A 15,382-nucleotide genomic window follows, 5' to 3' on the forward strand; every position below is an offset into this window, starting at 1 on the left:
ATAGTTATAGTAACAAGTACAACAATATAAATGGCAATAATAAAACAATAATACTAATAATAGTAACAATAATAACAACAATAATAATAATAGGAACAGTAATGATACAAACAATAGTTATAGTAGTAGTAATAATCATAATAATAATAGCAATAATAATAACAGTAATATTGATAATAACAATATTAATAACTAATGACACAAACATGTTATAGTAATAATAGTAACAACACTATTAATGATACAAATAAGTTATAGTAGTAATTATAGTAATAATAGCAACAGTAACAATAATCATATTGATAATAACAATAATAATAGTAACAACAGTAATGATACAAATAATAGTTATAGTAATAATAATCATAACTGTCCAAAATCTAAACTAACACAAACATGTCTATACAGATATCTCTACAATAAATAACAGATTAAACAACAATCTATACAACAACAAAGAGTAAATCTGTACACAGAGTATACAAATCTATACATAGTGTGTGTATCTATACAAATGTTACTACTGATATAACTTGCATTCGTATAAACAAATCATCAAGGGGGCTGAATCCACACAGAATCCATCTTTTCAGACATCATATACCGTACATACTCGAGGTTAAACTGTGCAAGAGTTGAACCACTAGATGGAGTAACAGCTTCTCCTTTTCTCTCTCTCTCTCCCGCTCTCTCATACACACACACACACACACACACACACAGTTTATCACACTGACTTCACACCCTTTGATATGAAGAACCTGCAATCAAAAAGCTTTTTGGCACACAAACATGAAAGTATCTCGCCGTTCTGCGAAGTCCTCTGAAGCGCGGATGCGGCGGTGGATGACGGACGTGTTTCTTTGTTCGTTTTGTTGGATGTTGGGGGGGGGGGGTAAAATGTTCACACGGTGCAATTAGTGATACAGAGGCAGAGGGAAGAGAGGGAAGTGCGAAAGTCCCATCGCACACGCATGCAGTCTCACCGCGGCCTCTATTTCCTGGAGAAATGTGTTCTGTCTGCCTTCATTACTGAAAAGAAAAAAAACAGTTCTGTCAGTCGTTTGATCCTCTGCTCTTTTTGTGCAAATGTGTTCACCGTGTGCGTGCGTTTGAGTAAATACCTGTTTATTTACCCAGAGAGGCCATTTCTCTGGGCTTATGTACAACAGCCTCTTGTCTCTGGGGATAACACTTTGAGGAAATTGTCAATTTGGCGAGCCACGGCACCGAGAGGCCGATAGTCCTGATCGCTGAGCCGGAAGACACTGACACCCCCAGATCCTCCTTTTCTCTCCGTCCTTTCTTTCTATACTGCGCCTGCATGGGACGTATTTAAGTGTCTAGAGGTGTGACGGCAAAACGGTCTCTGATCCCTCGAGGCGTTTTCTCCCCAGCGTTCCCAGCACCCCTCCCCACGTCATTTTCTTCCTCGCTTGGCTGACCTTTTATATTGAGTTTATTCTGCATGTGTCAGTGGGCTCGAGAGTGTTCGACAGCCTTGGACACGTTCACTTGTTAGCGGCCTGTGGACTCAAAATGAACGAATAAAAAAGAAATGTGGTATGACTTAAAAGTGATCCCTGCTGCCGTCACCATCCTCTCCACGGCTCAACACAGGTTCATGTTTTGTTTGTTCCTTTCCCAACACATAGAAATGTCAGAATACCCATGATTCATTCTAAACACCTGTCAACACTCTGTCCTCGTCCTCCGACTTCCTGTGCCCTTGTGCCGTGAACCTTCCCTTACACCCGAGAAACAGATCCAGCTGCCCCCCCACCCAAAAAAACGGCCACATCTGCGGTTCCGCCAGCCTCCGGGCCCTTGTCGTCGCACACAGGTGACGCCGAGGTCCTCCTGCCGCCGCCAGAGCTTCCGCCGAGGACACGTGCGCGGTGTGTTTTCTGGAAACGCGGGGATCGCAGCAACACTCCATTGTTAACTCTGCTGAGGCTGATTTAAGATTTCGGTATATTCCAGTAAGGTCACTTTGACATTATGTAGGGAGGGCATTATAAGAAAAAGACTGAAGGGGCACTTAGTTGAAAAGAAATGCAAATTCTGACTTTTAATACCTAATTAGAATATCAATAATTTAATAATACAGAAACAAAAATCAGAAATATGTATTTTGTTTCCCATAATTTACTAAAGAAGCTGTTCTCAGAGAAAGGGAAAGAGAGTTAGATAGGTGGCAGGGTCCGCCAAACATAAACAAAGTGAAACATCTAGCCTTGGACTAGAGGACCCGGGGCTTGGTGGTTAGCACGCTAACAACAGCAGATATCTCAGCATCACAATACATTACAACAGAACACAATGCCAAAATTGTACATATTGCACCTTTAAAATGCTGCCTTTTTGTGTGCGACCTTTGGCTAGCCAAAAATGTCAAAACTTTGCTTTAAAACATTATTGTATGTTACGTAGTGAAGGTTTTAACCAGTGTTCCCTCTGACATTGCTAACTAAAGCCAGGGAGGCCAGTTCCCGACGACAACGGAGCCGAAAAAGAAGGAATCGCCCTTCGTTTCCTCAGCAGCAAACTTTATATAGTTCTGTCTGACCCCCTCTGAAACAAAGTAGCGACTGTCATATCCCATCATGCATTAGCCACGGCAAAAACGTGTGAATGCGAGCCGGAAGAATAGTCCGCTCTGTCCTCTCGCTGTTCCCCATTGTGCTCTCTGTGAATGCCGCTCAAAGACAAAAAAAAGAAAAGGCTGCTTTATTTCCCTCGCAGCTGACTCGAGCCCCGATCCTCTTTTCGTACGACCTTCCGACAGTGTTTTAAGGTGAGGCAGGGAAGAGAAGAAAACACAGCTGCGTGTGTTGTCAAGCCAGGAACAGACAGCTGACATTTTATGGCATTTCTGGCCGCCAGTGTATTTGAGAGAATCTTATCAAAAGGACGAATTCTTGTTACAACCAGCTGGATCCACAGTTTGCTGTATATATATATATATATATATATATATATATATATATATATATATATATATATATATATATATATATATATATATATATATATATATATATATATATATAGCAGAGCGTAATATATAAAGAAAAAACTGAAAAACAAACAATTGCTGTAACGAGCACGACACAAGCACTTTTCTGCTCTTTGAAGGCCACATTTGGAAAGAAAAAAGAAAAAAAAGAAAAAGAAGCCTTGCATTGTGTCCAGGACGTCCACCTCCTTTGTTCGCAATTTCCTTTAACAAGAGTCTCGGGGATAGATGCGCAGCAATAATTGGACATTTGCATTTGTAGGATTTTAATGAGGCTAATTAGGCCATCAGATCGCAGGCAGGTCCGGATTTTTTGCCCGGATACCGAGCAAGGTGTGAAAACTACTCTCAGCTGTGTGATAACTGTGCCCCCCTCGTCCGGGTCCAAACTTTCACCTCCTGAAGTGGTTCGCCAGGTTGGACTTTAGACTAATTGTGACTGTCTAATTACTTCTAGCACAAAGGCGAAGGCTCTCGGAATGTGTTTAATTTAGTGCCTTCTTATACTTGCACTTTTACTATACCATGAACATTTCCAGTGATATATTCTCTACATCAAGGCTGCTCAAAGTGGGTCCAAGTTAGGATGGCACTCAGTAGACCATATACCTCCACCAAGGCCAATTCAGTAAAGCTTAATGCAACATCACACTTGACGGCCCTGTATCACTCATTTCCAGCCGTCCTTAACTGCTTAACCATAATTTAGCACACCAGATCTAGGACCTGCATCGAATGAACTCACTCATGCCAGCCACCTGAATATGGCTGTATGAAAACACACAAAAAAACTTCCTAGTATAAGTGCTAAGGAGTTAATGTTGTAGTCTATAACTATTTTTTTTGTTATATTTGCTAAAACTGTCATTACAATCTGACAGAAGAATAAGATACAGGTTAGCTGTGTAAAAAAAATCCACTTTCTGTGGCTCCATCCAGTGGCTGTAATTTGATTAGCAAGAATCCACCGCTCCCAAATCAACATAACCAATCAGAGCCAAGGGGAGTGTCTGCGAAGTGTCAATCATGGCAGCTCCCCCCTGCCCTCTGTGCGGTGCCCCGCCCTCGCACAGGTGCAGTGCCTGCTCTCACCTGATTTGATACATTCAAGTTCAAGCCCAGACTGTTAACAATGGCGGAGAGGCAACAGCAGCATAATGTCCCACCAATGCCCACGTCAAAGAGAAGAAATAAGAGGACTGAAGAAGAAAAGCAGTGTTAAAAGACAGAAGTGGACAGAGCCAGAAAGAAAACTGGATAAATGTCAGAGCGTCGTGTCGGAGGTGGAGGGAGCTGCGGGATTCGTAAGGACTCGAGAGCGACGCAGAGTTAGCTTCTTTTCTGCTGGACAAGTAAGGACCCCTGCTTCATATATGTTTCATTCTATGTTTTTATGTTTTGCTAATGTGGCTGCGGTTGTAGTAATACTAGCAATAGCGCATATTGCTGACGTTGCAGTTGAGCTGGGTAGCTTGTTGCTAAATCTAGCTTGTTAGCTTGTATGCTAACTCTGGTGTTTAGCTTTGTCTTTAGGGCTACTGGTTAGCAAAAGTGTCTTTCAAGTGACCGGGCAGTTATAATGTTAGTTTGTGTTCAGTACCCTCCAACAAACCAAAAGAAACAAACAAAAAACAAACATAATAGTTGGATGGAAATATTTATGTATATATTAAATATTTATTTTCCACCTGCCTGTTGGGGCTTCTACACAGTACCATTTTGATTTTTAACAACACGGTTGTTTACAATATTGCTGTTTGCTAACCCTAACCCACAAAGGTAAAAAGTATGGGCAACAAGTATGGGCTCTATACTAATACATATATCAATTATTGCCTATTTTCATCTATTGGAAAAAAAGAAATATTTATAAAAGAAATATTACCATATATTTTATACAATATTTATAAAGGTATATCATCTTCTAATATATGCAAAATGTATGTTATGGTAAATACATTGTAAAATACATATATACATATAATTCATTTATTTAGAGTTCAGCTGCAGGTGTGGCTCCTCTCTGATCCGAAGGTAACCTGACAAGAGTCTAAGCGCTGAAACGCTGTTGTCATTGAACTTGACTGCGAGTGAAGTGGACAGTGTGTGGGGAGTCTTTTTCCTGACCGACGCATCATCAAAACATATTCTGGAATATATTCTCGAACGTGTTATTACGCGTAGTATTTTGCATTCGCCGGAACTGCAGTGGAGGAAATTCCATGACAGTCAGAGCCCCCTGGTCTTCTATGGCCTTCTAGTGGCTCCGTTGAGGTACATTTGTGTTCATTATCCTGTTGCAGTGTGAAGGCAAGTGAAGTCATGGCTAGGCTTTCAGAGGCATATCAGAGAGCACAGTATAATGTGACAGTATGCTCTCCATCTTCTCCTCTTCTCACCCTCCATCTTGTCTAAGCTGCCTTTTCTCAACTTCAGAAAAAAAAAAAAAAAAAAAACCCGGGCGGCTGGAGCTCACTTCAGCTCGACTCGATGACTTGATTTTTGCAGCAGGGTCGCTTCCTTCTTTTTCGGGCTCGTCTCTGCTTCTCTCTTCGCCTGCATCACCCGACTCCTCCGCACATCCACATCTTGACAGCTTTGCTCTGTAGTCCCCCCCCCCTTTTTTGAATTTCAAGCGAGTCCCACACCCGCCACCCTTTCTTTGAGAAGATGGTGTCTCAGCTTTCTCCGCCACTTCTCTGTCACCTGGATGTAGCAGTGGAACGCTGTCTTGTTCCTGTTGTATTCACCCAAAAAAAATGTGTTGGCTCAAACATTGATTTGTACCAATATGGCGTTTTCGTTTTTTTTTTTTTTTTACCACTGAAATTCACATCATTCTCTTTACGAGATTTTAATGGAGTTCCGCTTTGTGAGCTCAAGTCGGCACTCTGATCGGATCAGAGTATCTCTGCAGTCAGCCATGCAGAAAGGAGGGAGCGCTCGACATGAGGGACAGGCAGCATGTCGACAGCTCCAGCTGAGCTGCCATCGCTCTGATCGAAGGCTTTCCTGTTGTGGCTGGTGCTATAGGTCTTCGGCGTCAGCATGCTGCACAGAGACATGACAGTGCAGTCTTGGCTTCAAGTTGTCGGTTGTGCTCATGGAGAAAGTGTGCTGCATTTGCAAGGCCGTGGGCTGAACCTCTCGTCCGGAGGTCAAGCAATAACAAATACATGTGCTCCTTCACCTGCCAGCAGCCAGAATCTCTCAAAGGCGAGACAAATCAGATTGGAAGCATAAATTGACAGCTGCATTATGGGAAATGGAGGTTAGTCAGAACAACCTAAGATCCTTTGTGGGAAAAATAGTATACTTTATTATATTAGAAATATATTTAAGGTATTATGAAACCTTATTACGCACAAGTGCACACACACACACACTCCTAAGGATATTTTTCGGTTGACAGCAGTAAAAGGCACCAGGCAATCTTGTTTAGATTTATCGGGGAATCAAAAGTTGAAACAGCTGCAGGTGATGGGGTGTGGAGGAAGAGAGGGGCGCAGCCAGAGGACAAGAACAGAGGAACAGTTATGTGTGTGATGACCTGGGTGAGGTCATATTTAATTCATTTGGATCATACAGAAACACGTGCGCTACTGTTTGCTCTAGTGTCGAGTTAATAAGTTATTAACTCAGCTGAGGAGGGGTTTTTACGATCATCATTTTACAGTTTTCATGGTCTGTAAAATTTGGTTTAAGTATGTTGAAAGTGCTTGAATTTAACTCTTGTACAAAACCAGAAAACAACACTTGGGTGTGTATTGTGATTTTTAGATATATGCAAATTGAATTGCAATTCAGTTTGATGATTCATTGCGATTTTTGCTTCCTTTGCTAACACTAGACCGCGGGGGAAAGAGTAGAATCATACCCTCCCAGAGACAATACACATATTGCTTTTCCAAAATCAGTTCACATCGCGTGTCTTAGTTTTATTTGCGCAGCATCATTACAGTACTGCATTAATAGGTGGTGAATAAAACACGTCCATAATATTACATGTAGCTGTTCCTGCCATGAGACTTAAAAATAACTAAATGAATAAAACAGGAAACACAGATGTACGAGGGCAGCACGGCGGTCGCAGTGGTTAGCAGTGTTGTCTTTCTGTTGACAGTCTGCGTGTTCTCCCCTTGCCTGCATGGGTTCTCTCCATGTACTCCAGCCTCCTCTCACAGTAAGAAGCCGTGCAAGTGAGGATAACTGGCGCTGCGTCATGAAAAGTCCCTCTCCACAATGACCTATTTTGAGGTTTTCACCATGAAAAAAAGTACCTGTGTCTTTTGAAATATGGAAACTCAGAAAGCAGAATACAGACAATTATCTACATCTGCACACCTGACGGCTGGTTTCCCAGCAACGTTATGTTAATGAGGAGAAATGCCCCATCGTGCTAGTTGATATGATTGGTTGATATAAAGCAGAAATGCTCAGCTATGTCATTGACTGGCTATTTTTTTCATAATCTGTCTTGTATAATATAAAACACACAGTTCGGACAGGTTTACAAGGTTGTAAACTTTATTTTTATTGGAGGGGGGGTCTTTAAGAGATGGATCATGAACAACAACATCGACAGTTTTACACATCCATCAGCAGGTATTGTTGGTTGTTCCCTCTAAATGGTCTTCCTCTTCCGCTGGAATCACACTGTGCAAGCGTTCCTACAGTAATGATGCAGTCTCACTGTTTAAATATTCCAAAGGAAAGTGCATGAAGCAGATCATCTGTGGATCTCTCCAGGAGGAATACCCTCATAAAGGTCATGAAGATGGGCCAGAGGAGGGTGGGAGCACTGGTGATTGCTTGAATATGTAAATTTGTTGTTTTTTTAAAAAAAAAAAAAGAAAAGTAAGTCTCTTTTATACAGATCAGGGCTCAGAATGTCTCTTTATCAAACACACCAAACAAGCCTCAGTGTTTTTCCAAGTGTTATCACAATGACTTCAGATGATCCGGTAACCGTGGTATGGTGACGGCTTAAATTTGAAATTGGGGAGCCCAGGGGTCCTCGAGGAGGTTTATTATCATAATTAACTTCACCTAAATCAACATAATCCACCGTATTAGATTATGAGACATCTTAAAAATGATGTGACTAGTGGTACGATGAGCTTAATGTGATGGACGCTAATGGTCATACCTCCTTTAAATTACCTTGATTAAATGGCCCAAGCGATAGAATACAACACATCACAGATCAGCATAGATGGTGAAATGGATTGATGGACATATTTTTAAGGACGAGGGAAGAATAGCTTACCGGGGCACTTGTATTCATATGCATGCAAGAGTTCCGCCGTCAGTCACGAGGCCTGATGGGAGAAGCTGTCTCCTGGCTGGAAATGCCACCGTCTCCACTATTGACAGACAGCAAAAACATAGAGATCCAGCCTCGACAGACAGAGGGACATGAGGGGGAGCAGGAGGAGGGTGTGTTTGTTTATGCCTGTTTATATTGTTAATGTTTGAGGAAAATCCTGCAGCGTTTTCATATTTCGGGGGAAATAAAAAGAAGGTAGTCCGTCGTTGTCATTCTTCTGCTATCCAGTCAAATGCAAGCTAGAGTATATTGGGAAAAACAAAACCCTTTAATCCATACATGTAATGCAAAATATGGTAATTTTTAGATATTATTTTTCTCCTCATTTCCTCTGGGAATAAATATATTGTATGAATTAATTTGTCTAGTAATTAGTCTACTCAGGAATGTATTTAGCCGATGTTTATTTTCTACAGTAGCCTTTAATTATCCTACAGTGGGAGATATGGGAAAACTTGACATACATTGCTCTGTAGGGGCTGCAATGAAGAGAAACAAACACGACGTGATTGGGATACAAGACAAAACAGCCCGCCCACAAGAATGCATTTTATGTTTATGATAGGGTATATGTCCATATTCCTGCAAATGACATCTACAACAGCTACATCTTCACCGCGGACAATATGGAAATGTCTCAGCAAGCACCTTTTACAGAATACACAAGGCAATTACGTCTGTGTCCCATCATCCTGACTGGCACAGGCCACCAAAACTACCATTGATAAAAGGTATCTTGTTCCATTTAATACATTATTTACCAAAAGCCCCACTGAACAGCTTATCACTGAAAACTACAGCTCCAATAAGCATAAGACCTTCAAATTTGGTTTAATTAATATTAGATCATTGTCCACTAAACCCTTACTGATTAATGATTTCATAGTTGATCATAATCAGGACATGATTGGCCAATATGAAACATGGCTGAAACTATTACACCAAATATTTTCTGCCTTTAGGCCTAAGTTAAGCCAACCCGCCTGTCTGTAAGTACGCTCGTGTTGCTCGGCCACTAAACCAGGTGGAGCTTTTGCTCAAATCCAAAAGGATATTTTCAGTGTAACCTCCAAACTGGATAATAAATGTGCTTCATTTGAGTCTTTGGTATTAAAACTGTCATTGTTAAGTAGTAATGGCCTGGTCCAGGGAGCTGGTGTTCACCTTGTGGTAGCATTTAGACCTCCGGGGCTCTACTCTCAATTGTTAGTAGAATTTTGAGATTTTATTGCTTTATTTTATCTTATCACTCATTCAGATATGATCTTGATTTTTTGGTGATTTCAATATCCACCTATATAAGCCCTCCAACCCCACAAGTAAAACCTTTCTGGCTCTTGTTGTATTGATACTTTTCACTATATTCAGCTTGTTCATGAACCTACTCACTCCATCGGTAACCTGACCTGATCCTCTATCGTGGGATAGACGTGTCAGCCCTGAATGTCGCTTCTGTCGCTTCTGCAGTGTCAGATCACTTTCTAATTACATTTGAAGCGACATTTGCCTGTCCTTATACTGGTGACATCAATGTTTTCGCCACTCGTCACATCAGCCTGGCAATTTTCGCGACACTCTGTGCCTGTGGTCCTGGCTCTTTTTACAACAGTGACAGAACCTGTTAAAAAGTTTAGTAATGACTGTAAATGGAATGTGCATGGCATGAATCAAAACTGGAAGTGACATTTTTCTGTACTGGGTGAGCACTTGATTATAGGTGTGCTCTTAATGCTGTCTTGTGGGACATACTGGTCTGAGACTCAACCAGCTGCCTCCTGAACCCCCTACCAGAAAAACTCTTTAAAGAACTTTGGGCTCCACTGAGAGTTACAATGCTGTATGTTGTAAATGTATCCCTTACGACCGGTGTTGTCCCTGCTAGTTTTAAGACTGCTGTAGATAAGCTTCTACTTAAGAAACCTCAGCTTGATCCAGGGTATACTATAGACCAGTATCCAATCTTTCCTTACTCCCTAAAGTTTTAGGAGTTGTGGTTCAGCAACTTCCAGTCTACCTATTTAATAATAATATTGTGGAATCTTTTTAATTAGCTTTCAGAGCCTGTCATTCCACTGAAAATACAACTACTAATAGTGACAAATGACATTTTTGCTTGCGTTAAACTCTACCTCAGTGCTTCTGTACTTGATCTCAGTGCTGCATTTGATATGATAGGCCATGGCATAATGTCAGACCGACTGGAAAGCCAATTTGTCATGATGGCAATGATATCCTTTTAATTTCTACTCAGTTTGCATTAATTCTGTCAAACCACTCTTCTTATCAAATTGTTATCAGCAAACTCAATCATATTCTTGCACAGCAGGTCAAGTTTTGCAAAATTGTACATTTTTTGTGAATATTTAGTGATTTAATTTCAAGAGATGTGAGATTTGAAAGGTGTGACATCAGTTGATTGTAAGTTGAATGTTATTTTTTGTCGCCAATCACTCTAGACTGCTCACCTTACATAAAAATCTGATGCAGACCTTTAAGTATTATGTTTAAGAACCTTGCCCTTGTTCATTTAAGTATCCCAAAAAATCACAGATTTTGGTTATTTAATGATGCAGGATATTGCCACAGTTGTGCGGCTAAAAATAATTACAGTATAAATTCATTCTTTCAGCCATGGAAGGTGCGATTTGTCAGGTCTGATGTGAACCAGGTTAGAGCAGAGTCAGCAATGCCAAGTGCAGCCAGAGTGGAGAGGAGGATTATGTGGTTGACTGTGTCAAATGCATGGCTCCATCCATCCATCCATCCATCCATCCATCCATCCATCCATGCGACGAGTAGAGAAGTCAGTAAGAGAGAGAGTTTCATACTAAGACAATGCAAGTAAAAAACACCATGAAGTCATTTACATGGGCCTTTCCCCATACGGTGAACAGCAGTAAACAGAAGTACCAGCACTATGAATCTAGTAAGTGGACTGACATGCTGTCAAGCCCTGATTCATCTCATAAACTTTACAAAAGCATAACTGAGAGGTGAGGAAAAAATGTCAACCAGAGCAGGTTAACTAAGAGATTTCTTTTTCCTCCCCTACAATTTAGGCAATAGCTGTAACAACTGCCAGCGCACACCTGAACAATTACCTTCAGCAAATGCAGAAATGACTGAGTGGCAGCAGTACCCATAGGCAAAATTGCTGGAGGGCTGCACTATGGTCAGCGGACAAAATTGTCTGAGTCATCAGACTGAAAAGCTTTCCATCCAAAAATGGGTTATTGTGTGAATAAACGAACAGCTCAAAAGGAGGACAAAACAGTTTTTATTCAGAAAAAAATAAATAACAAGCTTTCCTTAATTGTAATTCAAGAATTTCAGAATTCAAGAATCACTTCTCCTTTTGAGCTCCTTGACCTCCCCTGCATGTGACACACACTCACATGCGCATACACACCAATTAAATGTTCCGCTCCACTGCCAGTTGCCAGGGTCACCAAACCTGCACACCTACAGCTGCCGAAAAGCAATAAAAAACTTTTTTTTTTTCTTCTTGCTCTTTGTGTTGCAGTCAGGCATTGATCTCTCTGTTTGCCTGCCTGACTCTCCTCTTCCTCTGCTCCAGTCCATTTTCCCCCATTCGTACCCGCAAAGAGGTAGATAGAAATAAAGCGGCCTATTCTCAGAAATCTCCAAAGGAAGTGCTCCCTCCCTCTCGCTCTTTCTCAAACCGTGGAGCTGTGACTTCAAAGGCCACTCTCTTAAAATGAGGGGATAAAAACAGCCCGATATGGCTCTTGCCCAGCATACTGGGGTTGTTTTGTGAATAAAGCTGCACGATCAGTCCCCTGTTAGACCCCAAAAGCTGGTTCTTTTGACCCAGCTCTGGTTTATTCTTCTTTTCCATTCACACTCATGGCCATCTACATCCAGTGACACAAAACCGATGAAACATGAACTGTCCCCAGATGAGCCACCAGAAAATTATAACTCCAGCTCCTCACAAAGGTACCACAGTGAGATCACATGAGACAGCTCTGTGAAAATCAAATTTATTCTTATATGTTTTGAAAGAAACAAGTCAACTGGCCTCTATCTGACAAGTTCATCCTGCAAAGATCTTGAAAAAGATACCCATAAATGCTGCTAAAAAACAGAAATATTAAATAGGCGAGAATATTAGATTGATTTCAAAACTGACCATCCAGATAAAGATGCCGTCTTCCTTCTAAACTTGTTTACTTATCATTTTTGGCCAGCTGTAACGTTTAAAGCTATATGGTAGTATTTAGATGGTATAGAGTTTGAAATGGCATCATAAAAAAAGACAATAAGTAAGCTAATGCATAATGCGGGGGGTTTCCTTCCTGGAAGACCTATATTCATATATTCAAGTGCCTCCAAAATTCAAATTATGTCTTTATTAAGACATTAATAATTATATATTAAGTAAATATCAGTTGGATTCGATTTTGGCATTCAGAGTGCAGCTCTCAGTATTCCCATCTTCCAATCCAAAAGCATCACAGTGCCTCTGTTAGCAAAAACATGGAAGCTTGCTGCAGCCTGGTTTTTGAATGATAAGTCTGCAAACTTCTCAAGCAACTACAGCAGTTTGAAGTAACAGTTAAGGGCGCTTAAACAGAGACTGGAGGAGCAGGCTCAGAACACATACTCTGAAAGACTTCTGTTGAGCAAATATCAACTGGATGAAAGTGAAAATGACAATTAAGAAATTGTATTTACTGCACAATCACTGCTTTGATGCCATATGTCCGCAAACTCGGGCTACACCAATCTTGTTTCTTGAGTTTCTGACTTGGAGCTCCATCTTGGATCACCATACGACTGCGCTTTTCCATGTCAATACATCTACAAGGCAAAACAGCTGTTATTTTTGGCATTTGTTGACAGCGGATGAGCTCCGCCATAGTTTCGTCAGTCAGCTCTCCTAATTTTCCCACACTAAAAGTTAAACTTGACTCCTGTTACTCTGCTGCTGGACCCAAAGCTGGACAGAGTAAGTGCTTGTAGTCATTTTTTAAGCGCAGCGTCTATGTTTGGACTATTGATTTTTTTTTCAAGGAAAATGAGGCGGGGCAGGTGAGCGAGTAATGCAATCGGTGTAACCCCGACCACCGTGTAACACTGGTACAATGACTGGCACAGTAAGCCTTGTGCAAGGTTTAAAAAAGTTACTTATAAAGATAAAACAACTATTGTGCATAAAGATGTATACAGCCAATTCTTTACCTTTATATATCTGTAATGAATACAGTTTGTTATATCAGTGCAAGGTAAGGGAAAAAATATTTGCACCAAATATTTAAAAACTTATCATATAAATATGTATAAAGTATTGTGTTATAATGTTAATAATGGAAAGACAAATTTAATTTCAGAAATAAATACACTTTCTTGTTGCACTTGATTGGTGAAGTGGCCCTCTTTTGAGATAACAACACCAGCAGTGGCTCTAAGTTAATTTGAGTCTGAGAACCCTGATTAAGAGCATAACACTCGAAGAAGGCAGTGCAAATTAAAACAGTGGACCACTGTGTGTGTGACTCACTGTAGACAAACCCAAGCTCTCTGACCAGAACTGCTCTCGCCTCTCAGTGATTTCAGACCTGATGAGGCAGCTTAATAATAGAAGATATAATATCCCACATTATAATGGGATATTGGTGTGTGTTTGTCAGGTTAGAGCCAGCCAGTGAAATCACACTCAGATGAACTGCAATATTTATGAATTCCGATATTGAGGGCTTCTTTCTACCATCAGTATAAAACCTGCTGAGGTGCCCTTGAAAATCTTGAAATACAGCATTCCTCTTTTCCTCCGTTCAACCCATCAATCTGTCTAATAATATCACAAACCGAAAAGATGTCCAAACACAAAGCCGATGCACACTCTTTGCACAGCAAATGGCAACAAATAGTTCATACATTCATTTGTGAACAAATGTAATAATGCCCAGTCTTTTTTATCGTATATTTTATTGTTATTTAATAAAACACTTTATTACTATTTCCACACTTCCTCAACACAGGACATGTTTTTTTTTCCCTTTGTAAAGCGTTTTTAAACCTAAATCCTTTGTGTTGGATGAGTAAATACTCAAGTCTGTGGTGACATGCAGCAGTTCTGCGCTGTAACATGCTCTCAATGTGCAAAATATCGCAGACGTCTTCCTCGGTATTTAAGAAACGTTTTGAATCACTTTCCCTGCAGTAGTTTACATTTTCAGTATTGTTCCGTGATGTACTGGAAGTGTGAATACATGGAACATAATTTAATTCAGAAAGTTTAGATTGAATTCAGATTGAATTTAAAGCGCTCTTCTTGCTGTTGGCATGGAATAATAGGGCAGGATTTCACTTGACTATCTCTGTCGGCTCTACCCATCTTGCCCAGTAATTCTCAGTCCACTGCTCCTCATTTGCATGAAAGTTGAAAAACTATTGGGAAAGCAGCGAGACAAAGGCTCTCCCTGTCTCTAACTTTGTTCTCCACTCTCTCTTTCGGTGCCTCTCAGATAATGCAGTGTTTCACTCTCACCAAAGTGTGTGAGAAATACTGTTGCCAGAATAAAACGAAGAATGACACAATGTATTTAAAAGTTAAACGTTTAAAAGTTGCCTAACACTGAATGAATCACTACATGTAGTGTGGAGGTGTTGCTTGAAACCACCAAGAATATGATGTGCATGTATGTAATTCCGTGCGGATGTCTAGTGATATAGCTTCTGGTGACGTCATGCAAATCCCGCTGTTCATCTCAGTTTGCATCTGGGGGGAATATACATGGTATCAAAGATGGCTGCCAGACACAATCAAATAGGTCAATCATTTCCACACACAGTGTAGAAGTGATCAGCATAGCAACAGGTGACAGCAGATATTGTTAGCTTGCTCCTTTTCCTCTCTCCAGGCTGGAGGAGATAGATTTGTTCCTTCTCAGCTCAACATCTGCACACACACATACACACACATGCACGCACTTCCTCTTTCTCCTTCAGCTATGATGCTTTCTTGGTTGCCGTGGCAGCCAACAAGTATCTCTGGTGCCAGGCAGAAA

At 40.7% G+C, this 15,382-nt stretch overlaps 1 protein-coding gene across 3 annotated transcripts in view; it reads left to right on the forward strand.

Moving 5' to 3' along the window:
• Window positions 1-15,382, forward strand: part of LOC119015380 (cytidine and dCMP deaminase domain-containing protein 1-like) — a 542,642-nt gene that overhangs the window by 415,511 nt on the left and 111,749 nt on the right. The window lies entirely within an intron of this gene.

This window comes from Acanthopagrus latus, chromosome 24 (assembly GCF_904848185.1).
Source record: "Acanthopagrus latus isolate v.2019 chromosome 24, fAcaLat1.1, whole genome shotgun sequence".
Lineage (NCBI taxonomy): Eukaryota > Metazoa > Chordata > Actinopteri > Spariformes > Sparidae > Acanthopagrus > Acanthopagrus latus.